Below are 26,460 nucleotides of genomic sequence, written 5' to 3' on the forward strand. Positions count from 1 at the left end.
AGTCGAATGGTCAGCGAGCTTTGACCACAGTCCCTCTGTAATCCAGAATCTTCTGCCCCAACCCCGGCTCCGCACTTGGAAGCTGTTCTTGCAAATCTGTAGGTATCTGTAGCCACCACACAGCCCAGGGCAGGAGCACGACGCTCCCCTGCATGCCCCCCAGCGAGGCCGGCTCCTGCCAGAGGTGGCAGCAACCGGAAGTGGGGTAGGTGTGTGCCTCTGCTGGCATTTGAGGATGCCAGGGACGCGGGGGCTGCTTGTGTGTGTGGGAGAGCCCACACGCACGACACCCTGGCCTCCGCGGGCCGTCTCCAGCTGCCTGGGAAGACGTCCCCTTGTGGTGAGGCATCTTCGTTTTCAGGCTGTTCACCAGCTCTGAGCCGTCGCTGTGCCCCACTCCCACATGCATCGAGTTTCCCCATGACTCTGCGAGTGAATGAGACTCCGTCCCCACTCCCTCTGCCCTCCTCTCCACAGCTCTGTTACCTGGGGAAGTCTGGGCCACGGCCACGAGGACGGCTAAGACCAGGAGCAAGAGTTTAAGGTGTCCGGAGCGGTGTGGAGCGCGGTCCGGCGGCATCCTGAGTGTACTGGGGAGGCTGGGCCTGCACCCAGCGTTTTATTGATCCGGGAAGAGATGAGTCACGGGCAATAAATCAGAGACAGGCAGAGGGGTGCGGCACCCAGAACAGAACGCCAGCCGGGAGGTGAGCCCTGCACGTGCGTCACCCGGTGCTCAGGAGCCTGCACTAGGTTCCTCTGGGAAGGGGCCACACAAGGCTCTGGTGTGGTGGAAGAACCGAGCCATTCTCGAAGCAGCCGTTCCTGCCCCTCTCCCCGGGGAATTTGGTTCCTGGTCTGTGTCCTCCCAAACTCGCCGCTGCTTTCTTTCTTTCCTGCATAATGTGTAGCACGCTGTACGGGAGCTAAGTGCTCTTCTAGCTCATTCTTCCTGCCAGGCAATGGTCAACAAGCAGCGCAGGCCCTGGGGGCAGGGCGCAGGCTGGCGCTTCGGTATGTGTGGAGAGCACCTGCCGGGAAACTGAATGAACGAACACATCCATGCCATCGCTGTGTTCTGACAGGTCGTACCATCAGCATTTCTTCTTAAAAACGTCCTATTGATTTATTTTCACTTTATTTGAAAGGCAGAGAGACTCAGAGAGACAGACAGACATCTTCCATCCCCCGCTCACTCCCCAAATGCCTGCGACAGCCAAGGTGGGCCAAGCTACAGCCTGGCACCCAGAATTCAAGGCAGGTCTGCCCCCCCACCCACCCACCGGGTGGGCGGGAGGGCCCGAGGACTCGCGTCACCCCTGCTGCCTCTCAGCGTGCGTCTCAGCGGGCAGAGTCTGGCTCCGATCAGGCAGCCTGAGCTGAATGCTGGCCGCCCTCGTGGGGACTTCACTGCTGTGCTAAGTGCCCACCTGCCCCCAGAAGTGGCCTTTGTCCTCTAAGAAAATGCAGGGCCGTGCAATGGAGGAGAACCGCTAGGGTTACCTTGAGTGAGACAGAAGCAGACAGCAGCGGGAGCCTGCACAGCCAGGCTTGCAGTTGGCTTCTTCACCCCAATTTCCTACTCCGAATCCTTAACATCAGCCCTTCTGGGGTCTTTCTTAAACTACGGCCTCTGACAACACGGCGGAGACTTCCCACGTGTTCTCCAGCCAGGAGGGCAGGGGAGAGGGCCTGGCCTGTGCTCCATCATTGCATGAGCTAAGGGGCCCTGGATTTCCTTCTGGGGGCTGTGGCCCTTTCTCCTGCTCCCTGTTAGCCCTGCGCTCTTCTGTTCTCTGCTTTTCCTGCAGGCGGACAGCAGGGAGACATGGAGGGGCTCAGGAAATGTGTGTTGTGCTCCAGATGGGAGCAGAACCTTCTTTGGAAAGCTGTAGGCTTGGATGCCATCCTCTGACCTCCATGCCCGTCAGCCACCAGCCCCAGCACCGGACATTCGTGATGCCCCGGGATCCTCTCGAGACCACGAGAGCCGCACAGGATCAGGCTCGGGTGATGTTTACGGAGGGCGGTGTGGATGCGGCCCTGGTTCACCTGTCCCCAGAGCACATGCTCTCTCTGCAGCCTGAGTGATGAGGCAAGGGGAGACCTCTGGAAGCTGGAAAGCAGCACCAAGGTGAAGAGGGTCATGGCTGCTACCTCCAGGAACCTGACAGGTATGTTCTGTACAGGGCCAGAGAGCAGAACGAAAAGCCCTGTCTGGCAGCTGCAGGGGGCAGGTGTCCCCGCTCATTGGAAGGACCTCTGAGCATTGGAACCTTCTGGAAAAAAATGGGTGGACTTGCTGGGGAAGGTGGGGGCTCCTGTGGTCCTCATGCTACACAGTGGATGTGCACAGCCACGCCCCTTACGGAGCCTGCAGGAGGGCTGCTGCATTGGCTGGAATGTGGGTCTGTGTGTGAGGCACGGTTCTAGGGCCCATGCCTGTGAGAAGAAAGACAAGAGCTGCCATTTTTTTTTTTTTGACAGGCAGAGTGGACAGTGAGAGAGAGAGACTGAGAGAAAGGTCTTCCTTTGCCGTTCGTTCACCCTCCAATGGCCGCCGCAGCTGGCACACTGCGCTGATCCGATGGCAGGGGCCAGGTGCTCCTCCTGGTCTCCCATGGGGTGCAGGGCCCAAGCACTTGGGCCATCCTCCACTGCACTCCCGGGCCACAGCAGAGAGCTGGCCTGGAAGAGGGGCAACCGGGAAAGAATCTGGTGCCCCGACCGGGACTAGAACCCGGTGTGCCATTGCCGCAAGGCAGAGGATTAGCCTAGTGAGCCGCGGCGCCAGCCGAGAGCTGCCATTCTAATCAGGGAGACAGCAAATATATAACATGAGGTGGCAACAGGTGCCACAAAGAAAAACAGAGCAGGGGGTGAAGGGGTAGAGAATAATACGGTGTAGGGGGTGTGTGCGTGTGTGTGCACTTGTCCACATGTGTGTGTGCAGCTGCCTTGAGCTGGGAGGTCAGGGAGAGGCCGACCCTGGGGAGGAGACATGAAGTTGAACTGAATGTACCGAGGAACTGAGCACCCAGGTGCCCAGGGTCCCGGATCGTTCATGCTGAAAGAACAGCAAGAGCAAAGCCCGAGGTGTTGACACGGCTGGCGTAGAGGGAGTGTGACGTCATGCCCACCGTGCAGGGCCTCGCTAGGACCTGGCGAGCCTTTGGAAACGTGGTGAAGAAGTGCGATTTACGTTTCAAGTGATCTTTCAGACTGGAAACTTCAGAGTCTGTCTCTGGGAGGAACAGCTCCTTCTCCCTCTGAAAAGTGAAGTCTTTGGGCTCCTCGTCTTCCCTGAAATCACACGCTCGTGTCACTGCTCGCATGTGCGCTTATTTAGATGACACAGCAGAGTCTGTGTTTTCTAAAACCATCACTTGAGATTTGCAATGAAGTGGACTTGAATAAACAAACTTAATTGGTCTCTATCAAAATATTAAGTACATAATCTGGTACATGTCTTGGCAAAAAAAGGTAATACATACATGGCTAAAATATGTGCTAGAAAACTGACGAGGGGGCCGGCATGGCGGCTCACTAGGCTAATCCTCCGCCTGTGGCGCCGGCACCCCAGGTTCTAGTCCCGGTCAGGGCGCCGGATTCTGTCCCGGTTGCCCCTCTTCCAGGCCAGCTCTCTGCTGTGGCCAGGGAGTGCAGTGGAGGATGGCCCAAGTGCTTGGGCCCTGCACCCACATGGGAGACCAGGAGGAGCACCTGGCTCCTGGCTTCGGATCGGCGCAGCGCGCCAGCTGTAGTGGCCATTCCGGGGTGAACTAACGGAAGGAAGACCTTTCTCTCTGTCTCTCTCTCTCTCTCACTGTCTAACTCTGCCTGTCAAAAAAAGAAAAAAGAAAACTGACAAGGGGAGTCTGTGGGAGAGGTCAGCTGGCTTTCTTGTCGCAGAGGCAGGAGCCAGCCGCCCACCGCACTCGTCCACTGCTTCTTGTACCAGGGAACTAACACAGAAGTCCTCTGTGTTTTGCTTTACTCTTTTGTTAACTCTTTAGCTTGAAACAATTTCAGATTAACAGGAAGTTACAACGGTAGGTAGAAATCCTGTGTACTCTTTGCCCAGTGTCCCTGTATACGACTTTTGCATAACTGTATTACATTATCCAAGCCGGGGCCACAGTGTGTGTAATTCCACACCCCTCGATCCAGGTGTGGGTCAGCACTGGCAATCAACGTGCGGGACGATTTGATCTCGGCACAGAGCTCTCTTATGCGACCCCTTTATACTCCGCACCCTCTTTCGCCTCCGTCCCTAACCTCCGGTCACCGCTCACTGGCTCCGCATCTCTAAAGTCCTGTCATTTTGAGGATATTATGGAAATGGAATCTTACAGGATGCACTGTGTTAACCCGCTTTCCGTCACCATAACAAAATACCTGAAGCTGGGGGCTGCTGGGGAGATGGGGTATTCAGTGCAGGGGTCTGTCTGCAGACCGAGAGTGCAAATCCCATGGCCCTGGCTCAGATCTCACCGTGCCGGGTCCCGGGGTGAGACAGGAAGGCAGGGCGTGGGCACAGGCCAGGCCCGCTCCTCCACGACAACCCTCTCGTGAGAACTAACCACGGTTCTGCAGTGGCCTCCCGAGGCTCCACCTCTTAAAGGTACCATAGCAACTCCCAGAGCCACCACCCTGGGGACCAAGTACCCAATAAGTGGACGCTTAGGGAACACACTCAAACAGCACCCAAACCATGGTGGTGAGATTGTCGCCTCCTTCAAGAGTTTGTTCCTCTAACCGCTGAGAACCGTTCCTTGCTGTAGATGCACCACAGTTTGTTCAACCACCCACCCCCGGTTGGAACACTCTGGCGTTCATCTTGGTTGCTACAGACAAACCTGCCACAGACAGTAGTGTGCTGTTTTTCCATGAACGCAGATGCTCATTTCTTTGCATCAATGCGTGGAAGTCTGATTGCTGTGTCGCTCAGCGAGGGTCACTTCTAAGGAGCTGCCCAGCGCTGAGCGTCTGTGCCAGGAGGGACTCGGCGTCCCGGTTGTCACTGCTCTTAATTTGAGTGTGCTCATGGATGACGTCTTCATTTGAACTTCCCAGACTGCTGCTGATGCTGAACAGCTTTTACCTGCCTTTGCTTTTAAGAACGTCTATCTGGGTTATATATATATATATATATATATATATATATATATATATAATTTTGTTTGCATTCCGTGAGAGTTTGTACATTTTGTGGTTAACATATAACAGTTGTATGCATTGATGTGGTCTAACGTGACATTTTAAGACACGTATATAGTGTGTACTTACCAAATCGTGGAAATTGACATTTCCATCTCCTTATCGCATCTTTATATTTTACTCTTCAAGTGTCTTTCTGTGTTGTTTTTTTTTTTTTTTTAAAGATTTGTTTATTTATTTGAAAGGAGAGTTAGAGAGAGAGAGAGAGAGAGAGTCCTCCATCTGCTGGTTCACTCCCCAAATAGCCGCAATGGCTGAGGCTGGGCCGATCTGAAGCCAGGAGCCAGGAGCTTCTTCCTGGTCTCCCGTGTGGGTGCAGCGGCCCAAGGACTTGGGCCATTTTCCACTGCTTTCCCAGGTGCATTAGCAGAGAGCTGGATCGGAAGTAGAGCAGCCGAGACTTGAACCAGCGCCCATATGGGAGGCCGGCACCATATGCCACATCGGGGTGGCGACTTTACCGTCTACATCACAGTGCCGGCCCCAGTCTTTCAGTTCTTTATAAAATATGCAGGAGGTTGTTGTAAACCACAGTCTCCCCACTGTCTTCCCTTCTGTCTAACTGTGTTTCGGCAGCCGTCATCCAAACTCCCTCCACCGCTCCCCCTCTCCAGCGTGTCAACTTCGAGTCACCACCACTCCACGCCCAGATAACGCTACTTCTTTTAAAGCTTCCACATGCAAATGAGAACATGCGCTATTTGTCCTTCTGTGCCTGGCTTACTTAATATAAAGTCCTCCTGTTCCATCCACTTGGCTGCAAAGGACAGGATTTCATTTTTCTTTATGATCGAATGACATTTCATCGTGTGCACGGACGTGTTTTCTTTGTCCACTCAGCCGTCCTCGGGCACCAGGCTGTATCCATAGCTTGGCTTTTGCGGTGAGCGCCGCAGTCTACCTGGTGCCATTTCCTGCAGCCGTACACCCAGAAGTGGGGCGGCTGAACAGAGAGGCAGATGATTTCTAGTACTGTTTTCCATAAAGGCTCCGGTAATGTGTGTTCACGTCAACAGCGTTTAAAAGTTCCCCTTCCTCTACATTCTTGCCAGCGTTTGTTCTTCTTCGTCTTTTCAATAATGGACGTTGGACCCGGGGTGAGATGGCTCCTCATTGCTGTTGGCTTTCCATTGCCATGAGTGTATCTCACATGTTGATTGGGTATTTGTATTTCTTCTCTTGAAAAATGGCCATTTAGATCACGTTCCCATTTGAAATTTGGATTATTTTTTCTTGTTGAGTGTTTCGTGTTCTCTGTGTATTCTGGATGTTTATCCTTTGTCAGATGAGTAGTTTGCACACAGTTCCCCATTCTCAGGTCGTCTCTTCGCCCTGCTGTTTCCTTTGCCGTGCAGAAGTTTCTGAGGCTGATATAATCCCATTTTTTCTATTTTTGCTTCTGTTAGCTGTGATTTGGGGTCTTATTCATGTGATCGTTGGCTGTACCCACGTCGGGAAGTGTTCCTCCTAGCTGGTGTTCTGGTCATCTCAGAGTTTCAGCTCTTACATTTAGGTCTTCGGTCCATTTTAAGTTGATTTTCTATTTGGTAAGAGACAGGGGTCAGTTTTCTATCTTTTGACCACGGAGACACCCGTTCTCCCCCAGTCATTTATTGAAAGCTGCCCCTTCTTCCCTGGATGTTTCTGGCAGCCTTGTCAAGAATCAGTTGGGGCCACGGCTCACTAGGCTAATCCTCCGCCTGCAGCGCCAGCACCCCAGGTTCTAGTCCTGGTCGGGGGGCCGGATTCTGTCCTGGTTGCTCCTCTTCCAGTCCAGCTCTCTGCTGTGGCTCAGAAGTGCAGTGGAGGATGGCCCAAGTGCTTGGGCCCTGCACCCACATGGGAGACCAGGAGGAGCACCTGGCTCCTGGCTTCAGATCGGCGCAGCGTGCCGGCCGCAGCGGCCATTGTGGGGTGAACCAATGGAAAAAGGAAGACCTTTCTCTCTGTCTCTCTCTCTCACTGTGCACCCTGCCTGTCAAAAAAAAAAAAAAAAAAAAAAAAAAAAGAATCAGTTGGATATACGTGTGTGGGTTTGTTTCTTAGGGGGTGGCATCTATTCTGTTCCATTGGTCTCTGTTTCTATGCTGGTACCATGCTCTTTGGGTTACTGTAACTGCGTAGTGTGATAGAAATCAGGTAGTGTAATGCCTCCAGGTTCGTCTTTGTGTCAAAGATTGCTTTAGCTATGCAGGGTCTTTTGTGTTTCCCTATGAAATGTAGGATTACTTTTCCTAGTTCTGTGAAGAATGTTGTTGATATTTTGAATGGAGATTGCATTAAATTTATAAATTGCTAATAATATTAATTCTCCCAGTCCATGAATGTGGAAGGTCTTTCCATCTTTTTGTGTCTTCAGTTTTTTCACCAGTGTTTGGTAATTTTTCTTTATGGATGTTTTTAACTTTCTTGGTCAAACTTATTCCTAGACTATTTTCATCTTTTCGTATTGTGAATGGGATTGCTTTCATGTTTTCCTTCTCATCAAATTCATTTTTGGTGTATAAACATGCTACTGGTCTTGTATCCTGCAACTCTACTGCATTTGTCACTTCTAATAATCTTTTCCAGAAGTCTTCAGGTTTAACTCCATGTAGAATCATATAATCTGCAAGAGGTATAATTTGATTTCCTCCATTCCTACTTGTGTGATTTCTTTTTCTTGACAAATTGCTCTGGCTAAAACTTCAGCAATATATTGAATGCGGGTAGTGAGAGGACATCCCTGTCTTGTTACGGATCTTAGAGGAAATGTTTACAGCGGTTTCCCTTTAGAACGGTGTTGGCTGTGGGTTTGTCACACATAACCTTAGTTACGGTAAGGTGCAATCCTTCTCTACCTCATTTGGTCAGGGTTTTACCATGAAGCAGTGTTGAATCTTATTAAATGCCACATTGTTCTCATTAAATAGTCTTGACACCATTGTCAAAAATCATTTGACCATGTATGTGCAGATTTATTTCTGGTTCTGGTCTATTTTCTCTGTACTGTAGGATTCATTTCGGTAGTAGTTTATCAAGAGTTTTACTTCTATGTTCTATGCTCATAGGAGATCTTGGTCTGTAGTTTGTTTTCTTGTTATGACCTGTTTGGCTCGATTATTAGAGTGACGCTAGTTTCATACAGTGAAATGGGAAGGGTTCTGTCTTCTACCTCCGGATAGAATTGTGTAGAATTGGTTTTATTACTTACATAAACATCTGGTAGGATTCAAAAGTGAAATTACCTGGGCCTGTTATGAAGGTTACAAAATATTAGTTAACTATGTATAATTACGTGTAGAATTATTCAAGTTATACATTCCATTTTCATTCTGTTTGGGCATCTTTCAAGGAATTGGACCATTTCCTCCTACAATAAATATTGTTGGCATACAGTTTGTTGCATTCAGTGATTTGAATGTCCATGGGATTGGCAGTGACAACTTGGCTTTGAATCCTGAGAGTGGTCATCTGAGTCTCCTTTCTTTGATTACTACTTAGCATTGCTAGCGGTGTATCGATTGTGTTTTTGTTTTCAACAAATCTGTCCTTGGTTTGGTTGGAATTTCTCTGTGGTTTTCCCATTTCCAGTATCGTGATCTCTGCTCTAACTTTCAACACTGCATTTCTTCTGCCTGCTTCAATTTCTTTAATTTCCTAGTGTGGAGATTTATAGGGTTTATTTTTTACACCTTCCTTCGACTTTACTATAGCTGTTTAATTAAAATAAGCATCCCTAAGTACTGCTTTATTTGCACCTCACAAATATTACTAAGCTGTGCTTTCATTTTGATTTAGTTCAGAGTATTTATTTTATTTTATTTTAAAAATTTATTTTATTTATTTGAAAGAGTTACAGAGAGAAGTAGAGATGAAGAGAGATGTTTTCCATCCATTGGTTCACTCCCCAGATGGCCGCAATAGCCGGAGCTGCACCGATCTGAAGCTAGGAGCCAGGAGCTTCTTCTGGGTCTCCCACGTGTGTGCAGGGGCCCAAGGACTTGGGCCATCTTCTACTGCTTTCCCAGGCCATAGCAGAGAGCTGGATGGGAAGAGGAGCAGCCGGGACTAGAACTGGCGCCCATATGGGATGCCGGTGCTTCAGGCCAGGGTGTTAACCCGCTGCGTCACAGCGCCGGCCCCTAGTTCTGAGTATTTAAACAATTTTCCGTGGAATGCTTTCCTAGACATATGAGTTATTTAGTAGTGTGTTATTTAATTTCAACAAACTGTGAAATTTCCATGACCTTTTAAAATCAATTTCCAGTTTTATTTCATTGTGTTCTAAAATCAAACTTTCTGGTTTTTTTTTTTTTTTTTTTTAAGATTTATTTTATTTATTATTTGAAAGCAGAGAGCTGGATTGGAAGAGGAGCAGCCAGGACTAGATCCGGTGCCCATATGGGATGCCGGCACTTTAGGCCAGGGTTTTAACCTGCTGCGCCACAGCGCTGGCCCCATAAAAATCAAACCTTGTATGATTCTGCTTTCACATTTGCAAAGGTTTTACGGCCCGTATTGTGGTTTATCTGGCGAATGTTCCACGAGCAACTGAGGAGGATGTGCACTCAGCTGTTTTTGAATAGGAGTCTTACAACAATATAATTATAACAGTATCAGCCAGATCGTCTGGATTGGTTATGCTGTTCCAGTCATCCACGCCCATTCTGAATCTGAGTGTCCTGTTTGATTAACTGCTGACAGAGGGCTGTTGAATCTCCTGCTAACACAAGGCATTTATCCATTTCTCCTTTTGTTGCTTTCACTTATTCTTTATGAAGTCCACCTCACTGATGTCCTGTGCATGCCTGTTTTGGATGCATGGCTTCTTGGAGAATTAGCCTTCTCGGGATTACGCAGTGTGACTTTTTATCCCTGATAGTCTTCCTTATTCTAAAATTTTCTTTGCCTTAAATTAATTTTTGCTTTTTGTTGATTAGTGATGGTGTGGTGTATCTTTTTCTATTCCTTTACTTTTACCCTGTCAGTTTCCTTATATTTAAGGTACATATCTTAAGGACACCATAGGTGTCCATTTTGTCCATTTTTCCCCTCTCTGACAATCTCTGTCTCTTAGCATGTATGTTTAGATCCTCACATTTAAATGACTAATGATATATTTTAGTGCAAGTATACTATCTGTATGGACAGAGAAAATGGATCCCAAATATTTCATGTCCTCATTCCCAGAACCTGTGAATATGTTATATCAACCAGAAAAAAACAATCAGGGTCGCCTGTGGAATTATGATTGCTAAGAAGTTAATCTTAATGGTAAGATTTAAAATAAAGTTACAGGGGCTGGTGCTGTGGTGTAGCAGGTAAAGCTGCCACCTGCAGTGCCGGCATCCCACATGGGCACTGGCTTGAGTCCTGGCTGCTCCACTTCTAGTCCAGCTAGCTGCTATGGCCTGGGTAAGCAGTGGAAGATGGCCCATGTGCCTGGGCCCCTGCACCCACGTGGGAGACCCCAAAGAACCTCCTGGCTTCAGATCGGTGCAGCTCCAGCCGTTGCGGCCATCCGGGGTGTGAACCAGTAGATGGAGAACCTCTCTCTCTCTCTCTCTTACTCTCTGCCTTTGCCTCTCTGTAACTTTGCCTTTCAAATAAATAAATAAATCTTTAAAATAAAATAAAAAGAAAATTGGAGAACTGACACTACCAAATTTTGAGAGAAACTATAAAGCTACAATAATCAACACAGTTTGGTATTGATGAAAGAATAGATAAATAGACAGACTTATAGATATAGATAGGTGAATGAAAAAAGCCAGTAATAAACTGGCATAATTTAGTCAATTGATATTTGACAAGGGAGCAAAGTTAATACAAAGGAGAAGAGAACTTTTCTTTTCTTTCTTTTTTTTTTTTGACAGGCAGAGTGGACAGTGAGAGAGACAGACAGAGAGAAAGGTCTTCCTTTGCCGTTGGTTCACCCTCCAATGGCCGCCGCGGCCGGCGCGCTGCGGCCGGCGCACCGCGCTGATCCGATGGCAGGAGCCAGGAGCCAGGTGCTTTTCCTGGTCTCCCATGGGGTGCAGGGCCCAAGCACCTGGGCCATCCTCCACTGCACTCCCTGGCCACAGCAGAGAGCTGGCCTGGAAGAGGGGCAACCGGGACAGAATCCGGCGCCCCGACCGGGACTAGAACCCGGTGTGCCGGCGCCGCTAGGCGGAGGATTAGCCTAGTGAGCCGCGGCGCCGGCCGGAGAAGAGAACTTTTCAACCAATGGTGCCAAAACAACAAGCCATCCATGTGCCTAAAAGGGAGAGAGTCGATAGTCTAGACACAGACTTTAAAATCTTCCCAAAATTTACTCACAAATGGATCACAGGCCTAAATATAAAGTGCAAAAACTGTAAAACACCTAAAGCTAATCTGGGCAAAAATTTAGATTACCTTGGGTTTGACAATGACATTTTAGATGTTAACACAAAAAGCACAATCAACGTATGAAATAAACTATGAGCTGGACTTCACTAACATTAAGTTTTTACTCTGTGCAAGCCGCTGTTAAGAAAATGAAAGACAAACCACAGATTGGGAGAAAACATTTGCCAAATAGAATTCAGATAAAAGTCCTATTAAAAAATACAAAGAATTCTTAAAAACCCACTTATTTTTTAATGTAGGCATTTACCAATATGAATTCCTCTCTCAGTACGGATTTTGCCAATCTCATAAGTTATGGAATTGTGTGATTTCAGTTTTGTTTGTCTTGAGATATTTTCTAATAACTCCTTTGATTTCTTCTTTGATTCATTTGTTGTTCCAGAGTGTGTTAGTTTACACAGATACAGGAATTTTCCATGTTTCCTACTATTTTAATTTTTGCCCCATTGTGGTCAGAGAAGATACTTGGTTTGATTTCAGTCTCCTGAAATCTATGAACATGAGCTTTGTGACCTCTGTGTGATTTACTTTGAAGAGTATCCCGTGTGTGCTTGAGAAGAGTGTGTGTTCCGCCGTGGGGTGGGAAGTTCTATATTGAGGGTACTTCAAAAACTTTGTAGAAAAATGGAATTAAAAGATACCTTTATTTTGGTTCAAAAATTTTGAAATCCATGTATAAAATGGAGTCCTCAAAAAGTTTGTGGAAAATGTGTATTATAAAAAAAAAACTATGCATGGATTGTTTTTTGTACCAAAATAAAGTTATCTTTTAATTCCAAATTCCCTCAAACTCTTTAAAGTCTCCTCATATGTTGCTCACCTCTACTCAGCCTATATTATTGTTCCTGTCTCTTGTTTCCTTGTAGGTCTCCTCTCTGGATGTTTTACCTTGTGTTGAAAATTGGGTTGAATTCTCTCACTACTGTTGTATTGCTGTCCATGTCTGCCTTCATGTCTATCAATATTTATGTTGCGGATTTAGGTGCTCTGATGTTTGACATATAAATATCACAATTCTTATATCTTCCTGATGAATTGCCATCTTATCCTTCTATTTTTTAATATTTATTTTATTTATTTGAAAGTCAGAGTTACACAGAGAGAGAGGAGGGGCAGAGAGAGAGAGAGAGAGAGAGAGGTCTTCCATCCGATGGTTCACTCCCCAATTGGCCGCAATGGCCGGAGCTGTGCCGATCCAATGCCAGGAGCCGGGAGCTTCCTCTGGGTCTCCCACGTGGGCACAGGGGCCCAAGGCCTTGGGCCCTCTTCTACTGCTTTCCCAGGCCACAGCAGAGAGCTGGATTGGGAGTGGAGCAGCCAGGACTCGAACCGGCTCCCATACAGGATGCCAGCGCTGCAGGCGGCCACTTCACCCGCTCTGCCACAGTGCTGGCCCCATCTCATCCTTCTAATAATGACTTTCTTTGTCTCTTGTGGCAATTCTGGATGGAAGGCTATTTTGTCTAATATAAGTGTAGCCTATACATCTCTCTTTTTATCATTTGCTTAGAATATCTTTCAATGTCCCTTCACTTTCAGCCTATGTATGCCATTGATTCTAAATTAGTCTCTTACAGACTGCATATAGTTGGATATTGGCTTCTTAAAAAATCCATTCAGTTACTCATGTCTTTTGGTGGTAGATTTCATTCATTTACATCTATCAAAGTAATAACTGTTAGTGCTACACTTTGATTCCTCTCTCTGGTGTGTGTGTGAGCACATGTGTATTGCTATGGTTATTTTCTTGTAGTTATTTACACAAAACACCCCCTAAGTCTTTTTAAGCTGGTAATTTCAATGTCGTCTGAAAACTACACTTCTACTCACCCTACCATACTTTATGTTGTTGATGTCACACTTTACATCTTTTTATATGTGTATCCATTAGCGACTTTCTATATTGGTAGTTATTTTAATTCTTTTTTTAAAGATTATTTATTTGAAAGGCAGGGTTACAGAGAGGAAGGGATAGAGGGAGAGATCTTCCATCTGCTGTCTCCCTAAGGGGCTGATTTCTATTCTAAAGAAACTGCCTAGTTGCTTGGGCCTGTTCTGTGGTGTAGTGGGTAAAGCTGCTGCCTGCAGTGCCGGCTTCCCGTATGGGCACTGGTTCAAGTCCTGGCTGCTTTACTTCTGATCAAACTCTCTGCTATGGCCTGGGAAAGCAGTAGAAGATGGCCCAGGTCCTTGGGCCCCTGCATTCACACGGTAGACCCAGAGGAGGCTCCTGGCTTCTGGCTTCAGATCGGCGCAGCTCCAGCTGCTGTGGCCATCTGGGGAGTGAACCAGCAGATGGAAGACCTCTCTCTCTCTGCCTCTGCCTCTCTGTAATTCTTTCAAACAAATAAAGAAATCTCTAAAAAGAAAAAAAAACTGCATAACACAAATGCTCAATTGCAGTTCCATCAGACGCAGGCCTGCAAGACTAGGGAAATCCACATGAGTGAGACTGGTGAGGCGGGAAGAAGGGGTAGGACCCCCAACATCATTAGGACCCTTGGGGGGCCGACTTCTTTAAAGCTATTTTGTTTTGAGAGAAATAGAGTGAGCTCATTTCCTCTCTCTCCTGGAGAGCTTCGGCCATGACTTCTGGAAAGTCTGCGCGGGCTGCACGAAGGCACCGAGCCTCCTGGCTACTCCGGATGTCCTGGCTCTGCTGGTGCCTTCAGTGTTCTTTGTTAAATGAGGCAGAAGAATGCCCCCTTGGGGAGCACGCTGACATCTGAGAATTTGCTCTACTCTCCCTCCCCCGTTTCTCCTAGGGAGCAGCAACAAGCTCTTCCGGCCTTGAGCTTGGGAGTAGGGCCACCAGGCAACGTGAAACTGCTCGTTTTACCTGTGCCCTGTGGGTGATCTGTTTGTGCTCATCTGGACACTGCAAGTTCACTTGCTGACTGTGTGTAAGGTGTATGAAGCCCATGTATTTCCTATAAACAGATTCAGGAGCACAGTGATTCTTCCCACCCTCCCACCCTTCCTCCTCCTCCCTCGCCTAGACCCACTGTTCATTTTTACAAAGATGTACTTTCAGTTTACTTTATACTCATAAGATTAACCCTACACGAAGTAAGGAGTTCAACAAACAGTATGATGGAAAAAAACACTCTTCCTCAACAGTCAAGACAAGGGCTGTGAACAATCATGGAATCTCAAAATGTCAGTTTCACTCTGCTATATTACACTTTAGGCACTCTATTAGTGACACTGCAAATTCCTAATTGGATCATTGACTTCTTTTAAATAGACTTGTATGTCTTTGCTATGTTCAGCGTTTTATCATTGTTCAATCTGTTTCTGTGGAGGAATGCCTTACTGTCCGACCTCGATGTCCCTTCAGGGACATCACATTCAGTTGTTAAACTCTGTGTCAATTATTTGCTAAATCAAAGGCAAGCAAACTAAATGAACCAAGTAAATAACGGGCTGAGGCAATGAATGGGGCAAGAGGCATCTTGCATGAAAATATCCGACTCCAAATGCCATCTCTGCGGCACTAACAGCCATGGGTCGTGTCCTGGGATGGCAGAGTTGTTGACAAAGCCCTGTCTGTCCCAGGGGCTCTATATTGATATCACCTGTCAAATTTCTTCAGCTGGCTGAAACCCGCCACAACAGCCCGGGTCACCTGTGGACAGAGGCTCTCCTGTCTGCTGCACATCTGACCTGCTGCTCTGACGCACGGGGCACGAACACGAACACGCAGTTCCTTTCTCGACTCTGTGTAATACCACACAAAGCTGAGGCTAGATGATTGATTAGATGCAGGATTAGATCACGATGTTCCAAGCAAGCAGCCGTGAACTTGGCCCTGCAGCGAGGGCCGCCGTTCTTAGAGGACTCGGTGTGTTATTCGAGATCCGCTGAGGCATGAAGATGGTCTTGGCATTTCCATTTTGGTCATCTTCTTACCTTCCGTTCTCACAGTGGTAGTTTGGGTGCGGCAACTCCCACCTGGGCAATTTCTCCAAACCTTGAAAACTCACAGTGGTGAAATGTGATGCAGTTGAGGTCAAAGATTTTAAGTATAGTATGGAAGGGAGGGGAGGTCATTTGGTAATACCCTTAAAAAGGAGAGAAAAGATTCGAAAGGCGTGTACCCATGATCCTTTGGCATCCCACTTCCTTCTGCATGAAACAGGGTGAGGATGGAGGCAATGGGACCATGTGATGACCACTGGGCAAAAGGACGTGCTCGGCATCTGTTAAAAGAAGTCGCCCGGTACCTGATGTTGTTATGAAGTTATTATAGCCTCCCTTGAGCTTATGGCGTAGGAGAGAATAAAACATTGTAAAAGACAAGGGTTTTCGTACTTCTCAACATAGACTATTTGCCTCCTAATTAGTAGGTATCAGTGGTCACGTGATTTAGGGATGTGGCCTTGTTCAAGTTCTAAAGATGCAGTTTTCTTCCTTATTTTTAATTTTCTTTGCCTCCACAGCTGAGGATGAGGGAAAGTTACCATATAATGTTGGTTGGGAAAACATAGTTTTCGTAAAAATTATTTACTATGTGATTTGAAAAACGGGAGACAGGGTGACTGCAGTAGCTTGCAAGCATCCCCTCCCTGTGTCCGATGTCTCCTTGTTACCTTCATTGTTTCTTCTGAGTTTGATTTGCTCCCGTTCTCTGGTTCTGCATTTGTTGCTCATGCTTTTGTGCTGTTAGCCAAAAAATTCTTGCTTACAGCTGTTTCTTAAGTGTCCTCCCTGTGTTTTCTTCTAGAAGTTTCATAGTTTCAGATTTAGGTCTTTGATCTACGTTGTGATTTTTTAATGGTGCGATCCAATTTCTTTTTTCTACATAACTATACCTTTTTGCCAGCACCATTTATTGAAAAGAATATCCTTTCTCCCGTGTAAGTTCTTGGCATCTTTATCAAAATCAGTTGGCTGTTTGTACACAGATTAATTTCTGGGTTCTCCATTCTGTTTCATGGATCTGTGTGTCAACGTTTATACCGGTACCATGCTGTTTTAATTATGATAACTTTATAGCATATTTGGAGTCAGGTATTGTGATACCTCCTTTACTTATTTTTTTGTTTTTGCTCAGGATCACTTTGGCTGTTTTGGTCTTCTGTGGTTCCTGATGAATTTTTTTTTTATTTGTTGACAGGCAGAGTGGACAGTGAGAGAGAGAGAGACAGAGAGAAAGGTCTTCCTTTGCCGTTGGTTCACCCTCCAATGGCCGCCGTGGCCTGTGCGCTGTGGCCGGCGCACCACACTGATCCGATGGCATTAGCCAGGTACTTATCCTGGTCTCGCATGGGGTGCAGGGCCCAAGCACTTGGGTCATCCTCCACTGTACTCCCCCTGGCCACAGCAGAGAGCTGGCCTGGAAGAGGGGCAACCGGGACAGAATCCGGCGCCCCGACCGGGACTAGAACCCGATGTGCCAGCGCCGCAAGGTGGAGGATTAGCCTAGTGAGCCGCGATGCTGGCCCGTTCCTGATGAATTTGAGGATTGATTTTTCTGATTCTGTAAAGAATGCCATTGGTAGTTTAATGGGAACTTCATGAATCTGTATATTGCTTTGGGTAGTATGCACATTGCTGGCCTGCACTGTGGCTCAATAGGCTAATCCTCCGCCCAGCGGCGCCAGCACACTGGGTTCTAGTTCCGGTCGGGGCACCGGATTCTGTCCCAGTTGCTCCTCTTCCAGTCCAGCTCTCTGCTGTGGCCAGGGAGTGCAGTGGAGGATGGCCCAAGTGCTTGGGCCCTGCACCCCATAGGAGACCAGGAGAAGCACCTGGCTCCTGGCTTTGGATCAATGCAGCGTGCCAGCTGCAGCAGCCACTGGAGGGTGAACCAACAGCAAAGGAATACCTTTCTCTCTGTCTCTCTCTCACTGTCCACTCTGCCTGTCAATATATATATATATATATGGACATTGTTAACTACATTGATTTTTTTCAATCCATGAACTTGGAATATGTTTCCTTTTTTCATTTCCTTTCTGATTTTTTTCATCAGCATTCTGTAAGTATCATCATAGAAATCTTTCACTTCTCTGGATAAATTTACTCCTAAACATTTTAAATTTTTTTAAGTTGCTGTGAACAGGACTGCATTTCAGGACAGCGGGGAGGCCGCTGTTTGTGATGCCAGCACCCTGTGTCAGAGGGCCAGGTCTGGCCCCAGCAGCTCTGCCTCCAATTCAGCCCCCTGCTAGTTTGCCAGGGAAAGCAGAGGAAGATGACCCAAGTGCCCAGGCCCCTGCCCCTCATAAGGGAGACCTGGATGGAGCTCCTGGCTCCTGGCTTTGGCCTGACCCAGATCTGGCTTTTGCTGCCATTTGGGGAAGTGAACCACTGAACCAGTGGATGTACAATCTCTTTTTCCTTCTCTGTTGCTCTGCCTTTTAAATAAATAAATAAATCTCTTTTAAAAATTAAATTATATAATATATGCTGCCTACAGTATACGTGCCTCGCCACAGCCCACACTCGAAGCTCGAGTGCGACCCAGGAAAGACAGCAACACAAGGTGTCTCCAGAATTCCCATTTGAAAAATACCAAGATGAAGTTGCTGCCTAGCTACAACATGAGGCCGAAAGCCGGACGGCGTCCCTGTCGTGCACCTTTGTGGAACTGTCCAGCAGAGACGATCAGTGCTTCGTCTCCTCCAACAGTTTGGGGATAATCAAGTTCCTGTTTTCCCTTATAAGCCTTTTTTTTTTTTTTTTTTTGGACAGGCAGAGTTAGATAGTGAGAGAGACAGAGAGAAAGGTCTTCCTTTTGCCGTTGGTTCACCCCTCAAGTGGCTGCTACGGCCGGTGCGTTGCGGCCAGTGTGCTGCACTGATCCGAAGTCAGGAACCAGGTGCTTCCTCCTGGGCTCCCATGGGGTGCAGGGCCCAAGCACTTCGGCCATCCTCCACTGCACTCCCTGGCCACAGCAGAGAGCTGGCCTGGAAGAGGAGCAACCGGGACAGAATCTGGCACCCCAACCGGGACTAGAACCTGGGGTGCTGGTGCCGCAGGCAGAGGATTAGCCAAGTGAGCCGCGGCGCCAGCCCATTAATGTCTTTTTTTAAAAGATTTATTTATTTGAAAGAGTTACAGAGAGGTAGGAACAGAGTTCTTCCATCTGCTGGTTCACTCCCCAAATGGCTGCAACAGCTGGAACTGAGCTGATTGGAAGCCAGGAGCCAGGAACTTCTGGGTCTCTCACGTAGGTGCAGGGGCTCAAGCACTTGGGCCATCCTCCACTGCCTTCCCGGGCCACAGCAGAGAGCTGGACTGGAAGAGGGGCAACCGGGACAGAATCCAGTGCCCCAACTGGGACTAGAACCCGGTGTGCCGGCGCCGCAAGGTGGAGGATTAGCCTAGTGAGCCTTCTATTTCTCCCGTCCCTTTCTCCAACTTTACCAACTATATCTCCAACAGATAGAGACAGTAGCGAGTCCTTGTACTTCAACACAGCAACTCAGCAGCACCACAAATGTGCAAGGATGCAAGTCCCTGCTCTCTCCTCCCAAGGTATTCCACCCTGTGTTTAAAAAATATCTGTTTGGCTTGCTTTGGTATCCAGTGGTGTGAAACACGTCTTGGAGCTCAGCAGACTGCACCGGGAGAGGAAGTACTGCTCACCTCTGCAGGGCGGTTCCGCAGAGATCGGTCTCACGTTAGACGGCTCTCTCCGCTCCCTCCCCTTCCCTACTAAAACACTTCCTCACTCCACAGTTCGTTTCCTCCTTCGGTCTCTAAAGGGGAGGGAGAATTGGTGGGAAAGTGGAACAGGAGGAGGAAGAGCGTCAGTCAAATCTGTTTTCCCATTTTCTTCCCGCATTCCAAATCCTCTGTGTCATAATCGGTGGGGTCACATGAACTCAGCATGAAACTCTGTCTTCTCCACGGGGCTTCATGTGGGCGCGATGACCCCAGATGCTCTGGGGGATGTCGTAAGCTTCGGCTCTGCCACAGTGGTATCTTCACGTGTCATCCTGCTTCCGTGGGGCGTGGCCCAGGCGCCACCCACGGCCAGAAGAGAAGCCGTGGGCTCCACCCAGGCTTACTAAGAACCATTTCCTTTCGGGCATCTTTTCCCTGAGACCCTGGGGTCCTCTAGGATTACAGCCGGCTCATCTCACTAGGTCTCAGTTTCCTTGAATAATTTCCAGAACCAGCGATTACTGCGCTACGCACACTCAGTGATGCAGTGAGTGGTCTGGAGAGCTGAGAGGCATAGCATTCTCGCCCTCTCTGGTTCACCACCCATGCTAGGCCAGTCAAGGCCACGACTTAGAGCCCTGCCTCGCACAGCGGCCTGGATTTCTCAGCACACAGAGCGTCCTCTCCCAGAAGCGATGGGTCGTCTAATGCTGACTCTCGTGCTCTGTGCATTGCTTGCACAGGTGACCGAAGGTAACGGAACTCCATGAAGTAGGTGACGGCACGAGGAGGAGCTGCTGTCGCTGGGCTCCACAGATAGCCTGAGGGAAAAAGACAGTCTATAAGGAGAGCATCTGGGGCCAATTAAGGGCAGATCCAGGCCGGCGCCGAGGCTCAATAGGCTAATCTTCCACCTTGCGGCGCCGGCACACCGGGTTCTAGTCCCGGTCGGGGCACCAGATTCTGTCCCGGTTGCCCCTCTTCCAGGCCAGCTCTCTGCTGTGGCCAGGGAGTGCAGTGGAGGATGGCCGAAGTGCTTGGGCCCTGCACCCCATGGGAGACCAGGATAGTACCTGGCTCCTGGCTTCAGATCAGCGCAGTGCGCTGGCCGCGGCGGCCATTGGAGGGTGAACCAACGGCAAAAGGAAGACCTTTCTCTCTCTCAGTCCACTCTGCCTGTAAAAAAAAAAAAAAAAAAAAAAAAAAAAAAGGCCAGCGCCGCGGCTCACTAGGCTAATCCTCCGCCTAGCGGCGCCGGCACACCAGGTTCTAGTCCCGGTTGGGGCGCCGGATTCTGTCCCGGTTGCCCCTCTTCCAGGCCAGCTCTCTGCTGTGGCCAGGGAGTGCAGTGGAGGATGGCCCAAGTGCTTGGGCCCTGCACCCCATGGGAGACCAGGAGAAGCACCTGGCTCCTGGCTCCTGCCACCGGATCAGCGCGGTGTTTGGGAGCACGAACGAGTGAATCCCTCACTCTAGGATCCCGTCACTCCACCTGGAAGCCCAGCAACTCCGCCTCCTTCCTAAATGCTGCCAGGGCACAATTTCCTTACCACTGTCTCACCTCTGATGCCCCGACAACAACAAACGCTCACTGTGCTTTTAAAGTTGAGTCAAACCACGTCCTTGGGTTCCTACCTATTTTACCCTAATCGAGAATGACCTTCTCGGAGTGGGCGTTTGGCATGATGGTTAAGACGTTGCTGGGGGCCGGCGCCGCGGCTCACTAGGCTAATCCTTCGCCTTGCGGCGCCGGCACACCGGGTTCTAGTCCCGGTCGGGGCGCCGGATTCTGTCCCGGTTGCCCCTCTTCCAGGCCAGCTCTCTGCTGTGGCCAGGGAGTGCAGTGGAGGATGGCCCAGGTGCTTGGGCCCTGCACCCCACGGGAGACCAGGAAAAGCACCTGGCTCCTGGCTCCTGCCACCGGATCAGCACGGTGCGCCAGCCGCAGCGCGCCGGCCGCGGCGGCCATTGGAGAGTGAACCAACGGCAAAGGAAGACCTTTCTCTCTGTCTCTCTCTCTCACTGTCCACTCTGCCTGTCAAAAAAAAAAAAAAAAAAAGGGCAGATCCAGGCTCCTCCTCTCTAAGAAGCTCCCTCTGGAGGGGGCGTTAGCAAATTGGGGGGGGGGGGGGTGTCCTCTGAGACATTTCTCCAAAAGGCAAGAATTTCCGGAGTGCTCCGAGCTGCCCTGTCGGTCTCTCTCTATCACAGCCCAGCGCTGGCTTGGCCTCACCTCACTGCTGTTTTCACTATTCCATCGCTGTGTCCTGTTGGTTGAACTCTTCCTAGCATCGTGAATTCTTTGTCCTGGCTGTACCTTTCTAGAAACGGCCTCATTTTCGCGTCCTTAGGTACGGTGAGCAAGGCTGTCGGCACTACAGATTCTGCGGCGATGTTGAGCGGAGGGCACAACACAGAAGGCTGAGGTGGAGGAGGGGAGAAGTGGAATGAGGACAGGGGAGAAACCAGTGATCGGTGGGGGGCTTCTGAGTCTGGATCAGTGTGAAGAGCTTCTTCCTTCTTTTCCATTATACCGCTTTGGGAAACTATTCACCTTTTATTGAAAAAAAAAAAAAAACTTGTAACTGATTTGGGTATCATGCAATTGATAGGTTTGCATGGGTTTAGGGAAGAGAAACGTGCTCTGATACCCAATAATACCAATTCTTCAATATTTCTTTAAAAAAAAAAAGATGTATTCATTTGAAAGTCAGAGTTACACAGAAAGAGGGGGAGACAGAGAGAGAGAGAGAGAGAGAAACAGAGAGGGCTTCCATCCTCGGGTTCACCCCCCCAGATGGCCTCAATGGCCAGTGTTGGACAGGCCGAAACCAGGAGCCAGCAGCTTCCTCTGGGCCTCCCATGTGGGTAGCAGGGGCCCAAGGACTTGGGCCATCTTCTGCTGCTTTCTCAGGCCATAGCAGAGAGCTGGATCAGAAGTGGAGCAGCCAGGACTTGAGCACCCATATGGAATGTCGGCTACGCCACAGCACTGGCCCCTCCTCACTTTTCCCCTGCAGGATCAATGTCATCAACTTCTTGCATATTCTAGCAGATGAGAACATACATATTTTTACATGTAAATTTAGATCTTTAAAAATTCAGTTGTAAATTAGCCATATAGATCATGAAGTAATGCACTAACAATATGTCTCAGAGCCTTCGTATCAACACATAAACCTAGTTCACCTTTTCAAATTGATATATGAGGATTTGAGTGACAGCTGTCAATCTCCTCTCTTTATTTCATTGTTTCACTGCTGCTGGGAAATGGGTTTTAGTTATCATAAACAGTTCAGTGAGGGAATTTTGTCCGCGAATGTGTGTCTTTCAAGTTATGACCGACATAATGCACACTAACACACACATACAGACACAGAGGAGAGAGAGAGAGAGAGAGAGAGAGAGAGAGAGATTGTCAAAATGCCTGCACAAAAGGCTACACAACTCTGCTCACAGCGTCAGTTGTGCGAGAGTCAGTTTCATGCACTCACACTTCTTTTCCTGTTATATTCTTCCAAGCTTTGCAGTCTGAGACAGGAAAATGCTGTTTTCTTGCTTGAAGGAATTCCTGGCTCTTTAACTGTGAGCTTGAATGTCTATTTTACTAGATGTCTGAACTACTCCTTACTGATTTTTATGTACCAAAATAAATTGATAAATTCTGAGATACTGTATTTTGTTTAGAAAGATTTTTTCACTTCCACTAAGTAGATATAATTACTTCTATATTCTTATATCTTAACTCACATGTTGATGCAGTAAGTGAATCAAAGAATTAATATCTACATCCATTTCTGATTATGAACTAATTGTTGGAAATACACAAAGTTTAAAAAATTTTTATTTTATTCATTTAAAAAGCAGAGGGGGTGAGAGACAGAAAGAGAGAGAGAGAGAGAGAATGAGAGTGACCTCATCTACTGGTTCATTCTTCAAATACCTCTGAACACAGGGCTGGTCCAGGCCAAAGCCAGGAGCTGGGAACTCAGTCTGAGTCTCCCACAGGGGTGGCAGGGACCCAGCCACTTGAGCCATCACCACTGCCTCCCAGGGGCTGCATCAGCAGGGAGCTGGGATCAGAGGCAGAGTGAGACACAAGCCCAGGTACTCCAATATGGCATGTGGGTGTCCCCAGTGGTGCTTAAGCAGTGCGCCTAATGCCCTCCCCATGTGCTTTTATTTTATTTACTTTATATTTAATCATTTTTTAACATTTTGCCAAGTTTGTTTTATTGGAAAGTTTGGGATTATTTATAAACGAGTTAAAAAATGTTTTTCTGTTGCTTTCTCTCAGTTTCCTTTTTAATCATTTGAATAAAAATATGTAGCCTGTTTATAAATTTTCTACTACACCATTAGCATTTTCTCACTTGCTAAATATTTTTCAAAAATTGTATTTTCAAAGATTGCATACAATTTCATAGAATGGATGTGTAAATTACTTATCGAATTGTTTTTGCCTAAGTACGTCTTTGTTTTGCATACAAAGATGGTCAATATGAGCTTTCTCTTTCTTTAAAGGCTTATTTTATCTATTTGAAAGGCAGAGCTATAGAGAGGATTTTAGGATTTTCAGATCTGGAGGAGGGGTGACCTACACTGGGGTCTCTGCTCAGAGCTCTGTAGCGGCCCCGTCAGCACGCACAGCAACAGCCAGCAGACTGGCAGCGGCCTGTCTGCTCCTCCGTGATCCTGGCCTCCTGACCTCATCCATGTGCGACTGTCCCGGTGCTCCTTCCCCCACTACAGTCACACTGTCCTGCACGTCTTCCTCAAACAGGCCAGACTAACCTGGACAGCTCTCGCCTCTGCACGGGAGGTACTTGCCCCGATACCACCGTGGCTGATTCCTCACTGCCTTCGAGGTGTTTGTCACCTTGTCACACAGACCTGTGTTAACTCCTGTTTAATAAGCCATAATCCACCCCCATGACCTTCCAATTACCCTTAGATCTATTGTCCCTTCGTTGTGCAAACCATGTCTTACCTTCTTGAATACAAAACAATATACTTACTTTTTATTGTCTGCTCCCTGTGTTAGAAAGTAAGTTCTGTGTGATTCTTTTTTTTAAAGATTTATTTATTTATTTGAAAGTCAGAGGTACACAGAAAGAGGAGAGGCAATAGAGAGAGCACGGTCTTCCATCCACTGGTTCACTCCCCAATTGGCCGCAATAGCTGGAGCTGTGCCTATCCAAAGCCAGGAGCCAGGAGCTCCTTCTGGGTCTCCCACGTGGGTGCAGGGGCCTAAGGACTTGGGCCATCTTCCACTGCTTTTCCAGGCCATAAACAGAGAGCTGGATTGGAAGTGGAGCAGCCAGGATTCGAACCGGCACCCTTATGGGATGCGGTACTGCATGTGGTGGCTTTACCCACTATGCCACAGCACCGGCCCCTCTGTGTGATTCTTGACTGTTTGGTTCACCAGCATACCGTGAGGGCCTAGAAAGGTGTCATCACCATTGGAAGCATGCAATGGGACTATAGTCTAAATTTTAAGCCTGCAAGGAGTAATTTTTAAAAAGTGGGATCAATGCAATTTTGAAGAAGAACTGACGAAGCTTGAGAAGGGAAGGGAAGGCTAGAGATGACGTAGATTTTCAGTGTGGAGTCGCTGGCAGGAAAGACTAAGAAACAGCCTTTGTAGATGCGAGAAATGAAGAAAGGTTAGCATTTGTCTAGACTTGAAACTTGCAGAAAATTCCTCAAAATGCAAAGTGAAATAGAGGCAATAAGATAGCAAAGGTAGAGTTAGTACGGGGCCGGAGTTGTGCAGCAGGGTGAGCTGCTGCTGGGAGGCCCCCTACCTATGGGGGCACCGGCCCCAGCTCCAGCTCCAGCTCCCTGCTCGTGCTCCTGGGAAGGCAGCAGAGGACGACTCAAGTCCTCTGCCTTCCACATGGGAGACCCAAACGGAGTTCCTGGTCCTGGCTTCATCCTGGCCCAGCACTGGCTGTTGTGGCCATTTTGGGAGTGAACCAGCAGGTGGAAGATCTCTCTGTGTGTCTCCCTCTCTGTGTGTCACTCTGCTTTACAAATAAGTAAATAAATCTTTTAGAAAGGAACAAGTAACCAGAGAAGAAGGACTAGAAGTAGCATTTCCCAGGGGATGAAATTTCCTAGGAACCAAATTAGCGGGATCTGAATACACGACAGCGGGTGCAATGCTTTGTATAGATGATCACGCTCAGCCCAAACAGGCTTTGCGTTTTGAGGGTTACTTGCCCCTCTGCACATACACCAGGTTTCCTCAACCAGCAGACTTGCTCCCGCGGCTGCCTCTGCCTAGAACACACGTACCTCGGTACTTCTCGGCCAGCTGGAAGGAGAACAATGATTGTGGAATCGGCTTGATGGGAGCAGGCTCGCTTGTTCTCACCACTCAGCGGGATAATCACCTGCCCAGAAATGCTGCCAGGCTTCTCTTGGGAGCTAAGCTTCCCTAGACAGCCTTTCCTGATCCTTATTCTTGCTCGCCTCGTCTGTTAATGACCTAACCTGGTGGACCCAAGGACTTGGACCCTCTTCTATTGTTTTCCCAGGCCGTAGCAGAGAGCTGGATCGGAAGTGGAGCAGCCAGGACTCAAACCGGTGCCCATATGGGATGCCGGCACTACAGGGGGGCAGTTTCACTCACTACGCCACAACGCCAGCCCTGACACTATTTTCAATACATACTTTTGCTTTCTTGGTTGTCTCTCTCAATAGCTTGTAGTCCCTGTCATTCAGGTATGAGTCTAGATAGCAATGGCAATAGTTGTAAATTTTGGAGTGAATGAATGATGGTAGAGTTAAAATTCTGATCAACTCTTTATGCCATGCAGGTAGCTGGGGAATCAAAAGATGCTGGAAGAACGACGTAGGACATTGCCGAAGACGATGCTTGGATGACGAAAGGTACATACGTCTCTGCAGGAACAAGCTGTCGTGCTGCATCTCCTTAACACTTTCATATGACATCACTCGAAGGCCACCGCCGCCCGTGATCAACATAGAGGGTTTCACAGATTCTTTTGATGAGGATCAATTTTCTGCTTCGCCGGTATCAAGGCTGAGTGATGAGGTGACGTTTTTTGGAACTCCAGAGACCAGGGCTCCCACTTCTCAGACAGTTACTACTGAGCACACGACACCAGGTGTACTGGCAAATAGTGCTGGGAGTGGAAGTAGTCTTCAGGGAGCTAACGCTACCAGCGCGATTCCGCGGGGAAGGCTCCACTGGAGACAGGATAACCACGGGGATGG

General features: G+C 48.2%; 1 non-coding gene across 1 annotated transcript; it reads left to right on the top strand.

The window, feature by feature from the left end:
• Positions 1–570: 570 nt before the first annotated feature.
• Positions 571–26,166, top strand: LOC103348211 (uncharacterized). The gene is made up of 3 exons (XR_016216630.1): positions 571–707; positions 1,812–2,174; positions 26,040–26,166. It is a non-coding gene; the product is annotated as an uncharacterized LOC103348211 (transcript).
• The last annotated feature ends 294 nt before the right edge of the window (positions 26,167–26,460 follow it).

This window comes from Oryctolagus cuniculus, chromosome 11 (genome assembly GCF_051225735.1).
Source record: "Oryctolagus cuniculus isolate XC-2025 breed Fujian yellow rabbit chromosome 11, ASM5122573v1, whole genome shotgun sequence".
NCBI classification, from domain to species: domain Eukaryota; kingdom Metazoa; phylum Chordata; class Mammalia; order Lagomorpha; family Leporidae; genus Oryctolagus; species Oryctolagus cuniculus.